The 12,989-nt window shown below is 38.3% G+C and overlaps 1 protein-coding gene and 1 pseudogene across 17 annotated transcripts in view; one reads left to right on the top strand and one right to left on the bottom strand.

Moving 5' to 3' along the window:
* Window positions 1–12,989, bottom strand: part of SCMH1 (Scm polycomb group protein homolog 1) — a 184,610-nt gene that overhangs the window by 26,092 nt on the left and 145,529 nt on the right. The gene's annotated exons all lie outside the window — the stretch shown is intronic.
* Window positions 39–12,693, top strand: LOC106988980 (protein-associating with the carboxyl-terminal domain of ezrin-like; annotated as a pseudogene).

Consider the following 12,989-nt stretch of genomic DNA (forward strand, 5'->3'; position numbering starts at 1 on the left):
AAGAAAGTAATATTGGGTCTAATTAAGGAGCTGGCAACATGCGCCCGGCTGGATTTCAGAATTTCTACAGGCCAGGGACTACTCCCGGTTGGATGGGTGTATCTGTAAGTTACCCAATGCCTGTCCCACCACTGTAGGTGGGCTACGTGGGGAGCAGACAGCATTTTTCTTTAGTTCACAGGTCTTCAGATTGAGAGGAACGACACTCAAGGAGCTGTGCCTGACAATCTGCACCTGGGAGGTCTCATCTGCACCTGCATCTGATTTAGATGATGAGATCCCAGATCCAGAGCCTGATTTGTAAAGGTAAGAGACTTTTAATGGAGACTCTTGCAAGGGGAAGAATAAATTTCCCAGGCAGGAAAAATGTAAATGAATTATGTCCAGAGAGTAGACTGAGGTGACTTTAAAATATGGTCCATAATTCTTTGACCCTCTTCCTATAGAAGAGTGGGGTCTATTCTCCTTCTCTTGAATCTGAGCTCTATGACTGCTTAATCAGTAAAATATGGTAGAAATGATGCTATGCTAATTAGGGGCCTTGAGTCTTAAGAAAATGGAAGGCTCTACTTCTTGTCTCTTGGGACAATTGCTCTTGGAACTCACCTACCATGGTATGAGGAAGCCCAAACTACCCTCTGGAGAGGTCCGTGTAGAGAAGAACCAATAGCCGGCACCAATTTTGCTAGCCGTGTGAATGAACCATCTTGGAACTGGATCCTCTAGTCCCAAATGAGCTACTCCAAATGATGCCATGTAGAAGAGAGATGAGTTGTCTTAATTTTAATAAGATATCACCTTTTTCTGGTATATAAAAGGTTATATGCCTTTCTTTCATAGTTTATGCTTTTGCCCTGTTTTTAAAATATATAAATTTTATATTAAATATTAACATATTAAAATTTATAATTGTCATGTTTTGGTTTTCTACTGCATCCATGAAATCAGAGGCTGTAAAAAAATTGGAGACGGGTTCAGTATGTTAAAAGCTTGGAAGTGGCTATTCTACCCTAACAATAAGTGAAAAGCTGAACAAAATGAAAAATTAACAATCCTTTTTAGATCCTTCAAAGAAGTGAGGTCACAGGGCAAACTGATGCCACCCAAGTTTGGAGACAAATGGGAGAATACAGAAAACCACATTTACCAAGCAGAAACCCATGAGCAGACACTTTCCACAGTAACCAATGCCAAGGCAGGAAAATCTAAACGTAACTGATGAATTGCTGGAAGTTTAGTGTGGACAAGTCTGAGAGTTAAAAACTCTAAAGAAACCCAGTCATTGAGGGGGAGGTGTCCCACACTTTTGTGAGTTTTACCTTTAGGAGCTCAACCACATTCTCACAGTCTTACAGAAAAATCCCCTCATGCTTCCATCAGTGAGTGCAGAAAAGGAACCATTTTAAAAACATGCAAGAGTCTACAGAAGAGTAGACTGGCCTTAACAAGGCCTGCCCTCAGGTAAAACTATTTTACCAGAGCTTAACCTGCTGGGATTTGATAGAGCCTAACCTACCTGGGAGAAAGGGAAATGCCCAATTCTAGCCTCCTCCAGCCATCCTGTCCCACCTAAGGGCAAGGAGGATAAGAAATACTGGTGAAGTTCATACTTTAGGGGGCACAGCCCTTCCCCACGCCCCCCCCGCCCCCCGCAAAGACTGAGACCTAATCATAGGACTATAGAACACTTCCTCCTTTCCCAGAACCTTACCATCACATTAGTAAAGGCCTATTTACAACAACTCCTTTTACCTAGTACATCATGTCTGGTTATCAAGAGAAAAATTACAAGGTATACTAAAAGGCAAAAACTGCAATTTTAAGAGACAGAGCATAAGACTAAAGCATACACATAAGAAACTAGCCTTAGACTAGAAAGCGTAAAAACCAGACTCAGACAAGGCAGGGATGTTGGAATTATTAGATTGGGAATTTAAAACTATGATTTTTTTCTAAGGGCTCTAATGAATAAAGTAGACAGCATGCAAAACAGATATGCAATGTAAATGAAGAGATGGAAATTCTAAGAAAGAATCAAAAAGAAATGCTAGAGATCTGTTGCAATGTTTACTGCAACAGAAATGACTGCCTTTGATGGACTCATTAGTAGACTTATCAGTGGGCATAGCCAAGAAAAGAATCACTGGGCTTGATGATATCTCAATAGAAATTTCCCAAACTGAAAAGCAAGGAGAAAAAAAAAAAACTGAAAAAACTAAACAAAACAAAAACTCCCAAGGGACTATCCAGGAACTGTGGGATAACTATAAAAGGTGCAGTATACACATAACAGGAATATCAGAAGGAGAATAAAGAAAGGAACAAAAGAAATTTTTGAAGGGATAAGGACAGAAGAATTTCTGCAAATTAATATCACACACCAAACCATAGATCTAGGAAGATCAGAGAACATAAAGCATGAGAAATACCAAAAACAATGCTACAACTAAGCATATTATATAAAAATGCAGAAAATCAAAAAATGAAGAAAAAAATCTTGAAAACCCCCCTCACCTATAGAGGAGCAACAGCAAAACTTACATCCTTAGAAACCACGTGAGCAAGAAAACACTGGAGTGAAATAAAGTGTTGAGGGAAAACATCCACGAACCTAGAATTCTGTACCTTGAAAAATTATCCTTCAAAAGTGATGGAGAAATAAAGACTTTCTCAGACAAAAAAAAAAAAAAAAAAAAAAAAAAAAGAGGGAGTTTGTTGCTTTATTACTAGTAGATTATCTTGCAAAAAAGGTTCAAGAAGTTCCTTGAAGAGAAGGAAAATAGTATCAATCAGAAACTCAACTCTACATAAAGAGCACTGTAGAAGACATACATGAAGGCAAATAGAAACTTATTTTTCTTATTCTCAACTGATCTAACAGATAACAGTTTGTTCAAAATAGAAATAACAACAATATATTTGTACGTGTTATGTATATACTTACTAACACTTATGTGTAAGTGAAATGAATGACAGCAATCATACAAGGGATGGAAAAGAGGAATTAGGATTTCTTGTTATTATATCTGTGAAGTGGTATAGTGCTATTTGAAAGTAGACTTGGATTAATTATAAATGCATATTGTAAATTCTAGGGAAATCACTAAAAAAGAGGGGCACCTGGGTGGCTCAGTTGGTTAAGCATACAACTCTTGGTTTCAGCTCAGGTCAGGATCTCACGGTTTCATGAGTTTGACCCTGCCTCAGGCTCTGTGCTGACAGTGGGGAGCCTGCTTGGGATTTTATGTCTCCCTTTCTCCCTGCCCACCTCCCCCCAGCCCCTTGCCCCGCCAACTCACACTTTGTCTCAAATAAACTTAAAAAAAAAAACAAACCCTAATAAAGTATAACATATTCTAAAAAAGGAGAAAAAAATGGAATCATATAAAATGCTCATTTAAAACCACCAAAGGCAGAGAAAAAGTGGAAGACAAAAATAGGCACAAAGAACAAAGGCAACAAATAGGAAACTCAACAAATATGGTACTTATCAAACTATGTCAATAATCACTTTAAATATCAATGGTCTAAATACATTAGTTAAAAGGGATTCTGAAAGTGGATCAAAAAATAAGACCCAACTCTATGTTGTCTACAAGACACTCACTTTAACTATAAAGAGGCATATAGATGAAAAGCAAAGAGATAAAGATATACCATACTAACACTAATTAAAAGAAAGAAAGATAACTATATTAATTTCAGACAGAGCAAACTACAGAGCAAGGAAAGTTATTGCAGATGAAGATGGGCATTACATAATGATATAATCATCATTTATCTAAGAAGATATATCAATTCTTATGGTATATGCACCTAACAACAGACCATCAAAATGTCAGAGGTAAAGGGACACCTGGGTGGCTTAGTCAGTTAAGCATCCGACTTCGGTTCAGGTCATGATCTCATGGTTTGTGAGTTCGAGCACCATGTCAAGCTCTGTGCTGATAGCTCGGAGCCTGGAGCCTGCTCTGGATTCTGTGTCTCCTTCTCTCTCTGCCCCTCCCCCACGTGTGCTCTGTCTCTCTCTATTAAAAACAAATAAATAAAAAAACAAAAAAAAAGTCCAAGGTAAAAATTAATAGAACTCCAAAGATAAACAGATGAATTCACTATTTTAATTGGAGATTTCATCATCTCTCTCTCAGAAATGGACAGAACCAGCAGGCAGAAAATAGTAAGTACATTGTTGAAGACAATAGCACCATCAATCAATTGGATATAATTGATATCTGTAGGTTATTTCACTCGGCAACAGCAGAACACACATTCTTCTCAAGCTCACATGAAACATTCATGAAGACAGACCACACACTGGGCTATAAAATAAACCTTAATAAATTTAAAAGAACAGAAATCATACAATGTCTGCTCTTAAACCACAATGGAATAAACAAAAAATCCGTAATAGAAATATAGGTGGAAAATCCCCCCAATACTTGGAGGTTAAACAATATATATAAATAACACATGTGTCAAAGAATAAATCTCCAGATAAATTTAAAAATATTTTGAACTAAATGAAAATAAAAATGCAACTTATCAAAATTTCTGGGGTGCAGCAAAAGCTGTGGATAGAGGGAAATATATAGCATTGAATATACATATTAGAAAAGAAGAAAGATCTGAAATCAATAATCTAAGCTTTGGGGCACCTGGGTGGCTAAGTCAGTCGAGTGGCCGACTTCAGCTCAGGTCATGATCTTGCAGCTTGTGGGTCTGAGCCCCGCTTTGGGCTCTGTGCTGACAGCTCAGAGCCTGGAGCCTGCTTCGGATTCTGTGTCTCCCTCTCTCTTTGCCCTTCCTCTGCTCGCACTCTGTCTCTTTCTCCCTCAAAAATAAATAAGCATTAAAAAAAAAATCTAAGCTTCTACTTTAGGAAACTAGAAAAAAAGAGCATATTAAATCTAAAGTGAGCATAAGAAAAGTAATAATAAAGAATAGCAGAAATCAATGACACTGAAAACAAGAAGTCAATCGAACAACAAAATCAATGAAACCAAAAGCTGGTTCTTTGAAGAGATCAATAGTATCAAAAGCCTTTAGACAGGCCAAATGAAAAAAAATGACACAAATCACTACTATCAGAAATAAAAGAGGGGACACCACTACGGATCCATAGTCATTAAAAGGATAACATAGCAATACTATGAATAATTCTAGGCCCACAAATTTGATAATCTAGATAAAATGGACGAATCCATGAAATCCACAGTCTGCCAAAACTCACACAAGAAGAAAAAGATCATCTGAATATGCCAATAACTATTAAAGAAATTGAATCAATAATTAATATTCTTCCAAAATAGAAAGCACCAGACTCAGATGGATTCACTGGTGAATTCTAAGTATTTAAAAAATACATTTTACTAATTACCTATAAGCTCTTTTAGAAAACAGAAGCAGTGAGAATACTTCATAATTCATTCTAGGAGACTGGCATTACCCTAATACCAAAACCAGAGAAAAACATTACAAGAAAAGAAAATTACAGACCAATGTCTGTAGATGTAAAAATCCTCAACAAATTAGTAGCAAATCCGATCCAACAATACATTAAGAAAAATATATATACACTACAACCAAATGAGATTAATTTCAGGTGTGCAAGGCTGGTTCAAAACATTAAAAAATCAATTAATGTAATACATCACATAAGCAGGCTAAAAAAAAAACTATTACATGATCATATTAATAGATGCAGAAAAAACATCTGACAAAATCCAAGACTGATTCATGATAAAAACTCTCAGCAAATAAGGACTAGAGGGGAACTTCCTGAGCTTGATAAAGAATATTTACAAAAAAAACCTTCAGCTGACATCACTTAATGGTGAGAAACCAGAAGCTTTCCCATTAAGATCAGGAACAGGGTAAGCATGTTCCCTCTCACTACAACTTTTCATTATTGTACCAGAAGTCCTGACTAATGTAATAAGAAAAGGAAATAAAAGGTACACAGATTGGGAAAAAAGAAATAAAATTCTCTTTTTCACAGATGACACAAATGTCTATGTAGAGAATGCAAAAGAATTGACAAAAAAAAAAAATCCTGGAACTAATAAACAATTATAGCAAAGTTGCAGGATACAAGGTAAATATACAAAAGTCAAATTGCAAGAAACAAGTGAAATCTGAAATTAAAAACACAATACATTCACACTAGTACCTCCAAAAATAAAATACTGGGAATAAACCTAACACAATATGTAGAACTTACATAAGGACAACTACAAAGTCTGATGAATAATAATAAAAAAAAAACCCTCTTAACTACAGAGAACAAACTAATAGTTACCAGAGGGGAGTTGGGTAGGGGGATGGGTGAAATAGGTGATGGGAATTAAAGAGTACACTTATCATAATAAAAAAATAAATTAAGAAAGAGGAAACTAAACAAATGAAGAGATATCTCATGTTCACAGACAGGAAGACCCAATATTGTCAAGATGTCAGTTTTTTCCAACTTGATCTACAATTCAATGCAATCCCAATCAAAATCCCAGCAAGTTATTTTGTGGCTACTGAGAAAATGAATCTAAAGTTTATATGGAGAGGCAAAAAACATCTAAATAGTCAATACAATATTGAAGGAGAAGAACAAGGACTGAAACTACCTAACTTCAAGACTCATTGGAAAGCTACAGTAATCAAGACAGTATAGTATTGGTGAAAGAATAGACAAATAGATCAAGGAACAGACAGAAAGCTGAAGAACAGTCCCACATAAGTACAGTGAACTGATCTTTGATAAAGGAACAAAGGCAATACAATAGAGAAAAACACGGTCATTTCAACAAGTGGCACTGATACAATTGGACAGCTGCATGCAAAAAAAAAAAAAAAGGAATCTAGATACAGACTTTATACCCTTCACAAAAATTAACTCAAAATAGGTCACAGACCTAAATGTAAAATTCAAAACTATAAGACTCCTATAAAATAAAACAGGAGAAAAAATGAGAATGACCTTGGGGTGTGGCAATGGCTTTTTAGATATAACACCAAAGGTGTGATCCATGAAAGAAATAGTTGATAAGCTGGATTCATTAAAATTGAAATCTTCTGCTCTGTGAAAGACACAATCAAGATAATGAGAAGAAAAGCCACAGAGGGAGAGAAAAATCTGCAAAAGGTACACCTGATAAAGAACTGTTTTCCAAAATATGCAAAGAATTTTTAAAAAGCCAGCAATAAGAAAATGAACCCAATTAAAAACTGTTAGCTATCTCAGCAAAGAAGATACACAAATAGCAAATAAACATATGACAAGACGCTTTCCCTTGTGTGTGTGTATATCATTAGGGATATGCAAAATAAAACAACAATGAAATGCCACTGCACACCTATTACAATGGCCAAAATCCAGAACACTAACACCACCAAATGCTGGCGAGGATGTGGCGCAAAAGCAACTCTCATTCATTGCTTGTGGGAGTGCAAAATGGTACAGCCACTTTGGAAGCCAGTTTGGCCATACTTTACAAAACTAAACACGCTCTTACCATATGACCAGCAATCTCATTCCTTGGTATTTACCCAAAGGAATTTAAAATTTATGTCCACACAAAAATCTGCACATGGATGTTTACAGCCGCTTAATTCATAATTGCCCAAACTTGGAAGCAAACAAGATGTCCTTCAGTAGGTGAATAGATAAACTGTGATACAGCCAGACAATGGTATATCATTCAGCCCTAAAAAGAAATGAGCCATGAAAAGACATGAAGAAAATTTAAATGCACATTAGTAAGTGAAAAGGTCAATGTGAAAAGGCTACATACTGCATAATTTCAAATACACGACATTCTGGAAAAGGTAAAATTACAGAGACAGCAAAAAGATGAGTGGTTGCCAGAAGTTAGGGGGGAAGGTGGGATGAATAGGCAAAGCATGGGCGTTTTTTTAGGGCGGTTAAAATATTTTGTATTACCCTCTGATGGTGGATACATGCCATTATACATTTGTGAAGACCCACAAAATGTACAACCCCACAAGAGAACCCTAATGTAAACTACGGGCCCTGGGTGATAATGATGTTTCAATAGAGGTTGATCACTTGAAACAGATGTACTTACTACTCTGGTGGGGGAATGCTGATAATAGAGAAGGCTGTGCATGTGTGGAGGCAGGGGTATATGGAAAATTTCTGGACCTTCTGCTCAATTTTGTTGTGAACCTAAAAAAAAAAAAAAAAACCAGTCTAGTAAAAAATTCAGAAAACAAAAAAGAGTCATAGCAGATGCGAATATCCAAGAGTGGGGAAGTCACATACACTAAGTGTATGTGACCAATTTCCTAAATGTATGTAGGATCTTTTTAGGCAGATAATTTTGCAGGACTGGTTTTCCACCAAACACCCTTTGGAAAATGCCACTAGAATAATGAATAAGGATACTTTAAAAGTAAGATGCTAGACACAAGAAACTAAATACAAAGTCTGGAAGATACAGTTGAGGTAAGCTTTGACAAAAGTTGAGCAAAACGTCAAGGAGAATAGGGATAAGAATAAAGAGGGTTAATAATATTACACTACGAGTTCAAGAGGTTCAACATTTGAATAACATGTGTGCCAGAAGGAGTGAAGGGAGACAAAGAAGTGGGACAAAGTCACTGAAAAAAGAATTTAAGAAAATTTCAAGAAACTAAAGAATGGATGGGCACATGAAGTGTCCAGCATGGCAAGTAAAAATACTCACATCTCAGGTGAGATTGCAGAATACTACTGATGAAGAGAAGCTTCAAAGAGAACAAATAGGTTTCATGCAAAATTAAACATGCATATCTATGAAAGACTTACATGGGAAAATAAAGGCATGGGAAGGAGCAAACCGGGAATAGCACAAATGGTGGGAGAAGAGGATGTTGAGAAACTCAGAAGGCTCCAGAAGAGACTTCTTTTTAAGGGTTTGAAATGGATAGAATATATAATGTGCTTGAACATAAAGAGAGATATACATGGTAGTAAGAGAGCTTAAGGTTGAATTAATAACTATCTAGCAAAATAAACACATAAAGAAATCAACAAGATTTACTCTGAAAACAAAATGTGCAACAAAGGAAGAATAATCATAGTACACTACTTGGTTCAATTGAGAATAGCATTCCACAAATTACAATGACAAAATACTGATTTTCAATCTAATCAAAATTATAATATCATGGTATTAAGATAGGGAAGTGTGTGTGGTTGGGTAAGTGACAAGGAGATTAAGAAGAGTTAAATCTTCAGCTTCTAAAGTGGGTTGTCACACAAAGAAATAAAACGTATCCAAATTGGCAAGGAGGAAGCCAAACTTTCACTCTTTGCAGACAACATGACACTATGTGCAAAACCCAAAAGACTCCACCAAAAAAACTGCTAGAACTGATCCATGAATTCAGCAAAGTCGCAGGACATAAAATCAATGTACAGAAATCAGTTGCATTTCTATACACCAATAACAAAGCAGCAGAAAGAGAAATCAAGGAATCGATCCCATTTACAATTGCACCAAAAACCATGAGATACCTAGGAATAAACCTAACCAAAGAAGTGAAAAATCTATACAATGAAAACTATAGAAAGTTTATGAAAGAAACTGAAGAAGACACAAAAAAATGGAAAAACATTCCATACTCATGGATTGGACAAACAAATATCATTAAAATGTCAATACTACCCAAAGCAATCTAAATATTCAATGCAGTCCCTATCAAAATAACACCAGCATTCTTTACAGAGCTAAAACAAACAATCCTCAAATTTGTATGGAACCAGAAAAGGCTCTTAATATTGCCAAAGCGATCCACTAATGTGGGTCTTCCAGGTAATGTTGAAAAGACAACTAGGCACCTTAGAGGTATCCAGAATGATATGGGGCAAACCAAGCAAATATACAGGCATCTAGGGGTTGGAAAACATAATCAATATTTCTATTGATTCATAGAAAAGTGTTCATCTGTGTTTTTCTTCCTCATCCATGGAGTTTAGGGGCAAAGGCCACTGTTTCATCAATCTAATGACACTCTTTTAGACTAAGCAAACCCAGTCATTGGCTGGGGCTAGATGCAGATGATGTATTTGGAGAAATATGTGATAAGACCCTGACTAGAACTGGACATAAATACCACAGGTAGGCTATGTTGTCTTCCAATGGTTAGCTGGAGAAGAAACTATAGCTGGCCTTCCCTTCAAGCTCTAACATTCCAGGATTTGGGTGGAGACATAGTTAACTCTAAGAAAAAGACTATGCTAACTTCCCTGGGGACTATTCCAATTGCTTAAATATCTCTAAAGAAGGTAGAGAATCTGCAGAGTAAGCAGAGTAAGGTTTCACACACGTATCTTTACTTTACACCTAAGAAATGAGTGTTATTCATGGGGTACATGGGTACATGCTCAGTCAGTTAAACATCCAACTCTTGGTTTTGGCTCAGGTCATGATCTCATGGTTTGTGGGATCGAGCCCTACATCGGTCTGTGGTCTCAGTGTGGAGCCTGCTTAGGATTCTCTCTCTGCCTTTCTCCTGCCCCTCCCTCCCTCTCTCTCTCTCTCTCTCAAAATAAATAAACTTAAAAAAAAAAAAAAAAGAGGAGCACCTGGGTGGCTCAGTCAGTTAAGTGTCCGACTTTTGGTTTCGGCTCAGGTCATGATCTCGTGGTTTGTGGGATCGAGCCAGGCCTCAGGCTCTGCACTGATATGCAAAGCCCGCTTGGGATTCTCTCTCTCTGCCTCTCCCCTGCTCAGGCTCTCTCTCTCGAAATAAATTAAAAAAAAAAAAAAAAAGAAATGAGAATTATTCTTTATAGTTACCCCACTGGGAGACTGTTAATCTATTCTACTGGTGTAGCTCTTTCAGTTACCTTCATAGATGGCTGGTTTATGAAATGGAGACAGATAAAAAAATAGTCACCACACTTTGCTCTGAATCAAATGTTCATTGGTTGGTCTCCAAAAATCATGTTCACTCTCACAGCACCAAGTTTGCCACCATCAATGATGCTAAAAAATCAGCCTGGGCTTTGTTTGGGTTTGTATGGGCTGGTGTTTGCTTTGGTCAGTCTGCAGCTACAGGGGTCCTGAGAAGAGGGAGAAGGCACTCTCTGGAAAATAACTGTAGCTCTGGGTCTCCGTTTTGGTGGATGTTCTCCTCAGCTTTCAACAGACCTTGCTTTATCCCATTCCAAGATGTCAGCCAGCACTCTGCACCTTGCCCATGACCTCCTCAGGAACGATGGTCTAGAAGTTGTGAATTTCTTGAAAAGTTTAATGTTGAAGAGTAAAGAGGAAAAAAAATCAGAATTCTTCGAGTTTCAGCTGCTCGTGAGAGGAATTAATAGCATCATGGTTGGTGCTTCTTCTGCTTAACCAGTTGGTGTGTGCAGAGCCAGCAGCCTTTAAAAGTTTTCTTCCTCATCTGCTTGGCTCCGTAAAAGACAGTGCACAGGGAGAAACCCCAGAACACCCTTGCTGGCTCTTGCTGGCCCCGTTCCAGTCACAGGTGATCCCCGTGCTGCTCCAGCTGTTTGAGGGTCACGATGAGCACACGTGGAAAGTGCTGCTGTCTCACCTGGAGGCTTATGTGGAGCACTTCACTCAGGAGCAGCTGAAGAAAGTCACCTCGTCACAGGTATTACCAGGCCGGCATGTTACCTGTGATTCCACTGTGGCAGTTACTCATCACAGCCTGGCAATGGTGGTCTCTTTACTTGGACCAGAGGTGATTGTGGGAGGAGGAAAGAACCAACGTCTTCAAACGCACTGCCTCAAGTTCGACTACAAGTATTGACCTTTCTTCAGAAAGTGAGTGATTTTCTCAGCCTGTTGAATTTCCCACAAACAGAACCTCAGATGTAAAAAATACCTCAGAAGACAGTGAAAACTTCCCATCCAGTTGTAAAAAGTTGCCTCAGTGGAGCAAGCCAAGGGAGTCTGCAAACCAAACTGTCAAAGCACGGATCTGTCCTACAGAACCCTTGGATGCTGCCAAGGCCCCACTCACTCACTAGTGCAGAGGGGGAACTGTGGGATGACTTAGCACCGAGCAGCTAAGATCCTAAGAGAAACCCTGGAGTGGAACCACTGCTCACTCTGCAAGAGACCTGTCACCTCAGGGGAGCAAAAGGCCATTCCTATTCTGCTTCCACTCACCGAAGAGTCCAAGCCTTTGAAATCAAGCCCACCCCAAAAGACCAGTCTTGTACAGAGTGGGGACGAGCCAGACCAAACCAAGCTGCCAGAAGTGTCACAAGGAAGGAGGTTTAAGGTTCCATCAGAACTGGGTTGAGGAGAGCTTGCCAATTCAAGTAAAAAAGAAGCCACTACAAGATCTTGAGTTGGATGGGTTTGTTGATATGATCCTGGAAATGAAGCCTGCAGCCACTATTCTTATTTTACCTGAACTGAGGACAGAGATGATGGTTCCCAATAAGATGATGTCCCACCAATGATGCAGCTTTCCTCAAACTTTGCTGCAGCAGAAATTACTGCGGGAGAGTCTGAAGGCTGGGGAGGGGAAGGGAAGTCGAACTAGGAAGACGGTACTGGTGACAATGTGTGGCGGTTACACTGTAGGAAAAAGGATTCCTTTAAGGAAAAAAAAAATCAAACTAATACCTCAACAGCAGGCTCCACAGATAAAAACCACCGGAGCACCCTGTTTTTGCCCTTCCAGGAGCTCTTTTTCCAGCCTGTGCTAACTCAAGTGTGAGCCCTTCCTTGAGTGGCGGCTGAGAGTCCCAGGCAGTGAAGAGGCTCACAGCTCTGGTTTCTCCGAGGAAGAGCCGTGTGCGTTCGACCAAGAGCTCTGTGCAACCAAGTGGCTGTGGAAAGGCTGAATTTACTCCCCAGGAGGGAAGAAAATAACTACAAATACCCAAGTTGATTAGCTTAATTTTGTGCCATTTCTTGAACAGTCAGAAAAGAGTAATTAAGTTCTACTATAAAATATAACTTATGGAAAAAAAATTTAGCTATAAGGTACATAAACGATTTTAAATTGCTAAG

The sequence above is a fragment of the Acinonyx jubatus genome, chromosome C1 (assembly GCF_027475565.1).
Source record: "Acinonyx jubatus isolate Ajub_Pintada_27869175 chromosome C1, VMU_Ajub_asm_v1.0, whole genome shotgun sequence".
Lineage (NCBI taxonomy): Eukaryota > Metazoa > Chordata > Mammalia > Carnivora > Felidae > Acinonyx > Acinonyx jubatus.